Genomic DNA, 1173 nt, shown 5'->3' with positions numbered 1-1173 from the left:
ATTTCAGTGATTTTGGGTTTTGCTGTTATAGGTAGTAGATATTGTCTTAATCTTTTAACCGCCCATACTATGGCTAATAATTCCTTTTCGCTAGTGCTATAGTTTTCTTCAGCTTTATTTAATGTTCTTGATATAAATAAACAAGGGTTGCCTTTTTGTGATAATACTGCACCTAATCTGTGGTTAGATACGTCTGTTGTTAGGGTAAATGTATCTTGGAAATCTGGGAATCTTAAAACGGGTGATTTACATAATGCTTTCTTTAACGTGTTAAAGCTTTCTGCACATATAGGTGTCCAATTAAAGATAGTGTCTTTTTGTATTAATTTTGTTAATGGTTTCGCTATAAATGAAAAGTTTTTTTTATAAATTTCCTATATTAACCGGTGAGTCCTAGAAATGATTGAACCTGCTTAACGTTTTTAGGTTCCTTAAAATTTTGGACAGCTTCACCTTTGGCTGGGTTAGGTTTTACTCCGTCTGCTGTGATTAAATGTCCTAGATACTCAAGTTCACGTCTCAGATATTCACACTTAGAAGGTTCCAATTTCAATTTGAGTTGTTTGATTCTTTCTAAAACGGTAACTAAATTTTTGTTATATTTTTCTAAGGTTTCTCCAAATATTACAATATCGTCAATATAGACAAAGGATTGTTTTCCTATGAGTCCCCTAAATGCTTTGTCCATCATTCTTTGGAATGTGGCCGGGGCATTTTTGAGACCAAAGGGCATTCTGTTATATTCATAGTGTCCACGTGGAGTGGAAAATGCTGTATATTTTTTTGATTCTTCTAACATGGGAATTTGGTGAAACCCAGCACTCATGTCAAATGCTGAGAAACATTTTGCTCGTCCGAGTTGATCCAAAATATCATCTATGACTGGTAAGGAATAGGCATCTTGGTCTGTATCCTTATTCAGTTGTCTATAATCAATAACCATTCTGAGTTTATTCCCTTTTTTAGGAACTACCCAGAGTGGTGAATTAAAAGGTGATTGCGAATGCCTAATTATTCCTTTTCTTAAAAGTTCTTGGGTATGTTCTAAATCAAATTCTTTGTGAGATTCAGGAAGTTTGTGCGACCTTAGATTGACTATTTTGCCTGAATTTAGTGTGATTTCGTGATGTGTTAATGTGGTACTGGGTAAAGGGTCACCAGGTAAAGTAAACA

The sequence above is a fragment of the Belonocnema kinseyi genome, chromosome 1, assembly GCF_010883055.1.
Source record: "Belonocnema kinseyi isolate 2016_QV_RU_SX_M_011 chromosome 1, B_treatae_v1, whole genome shotgun sequence".
Lineage (NCBI taxonomy): Eukaryota > Metazoa > Arthropoda > Insecta > Hymenoptera > Cynipidae > Belonocnema > Belonocnema kinseyi.
This window is presented reverse-complemented; position numbering follows the sequence as displayed.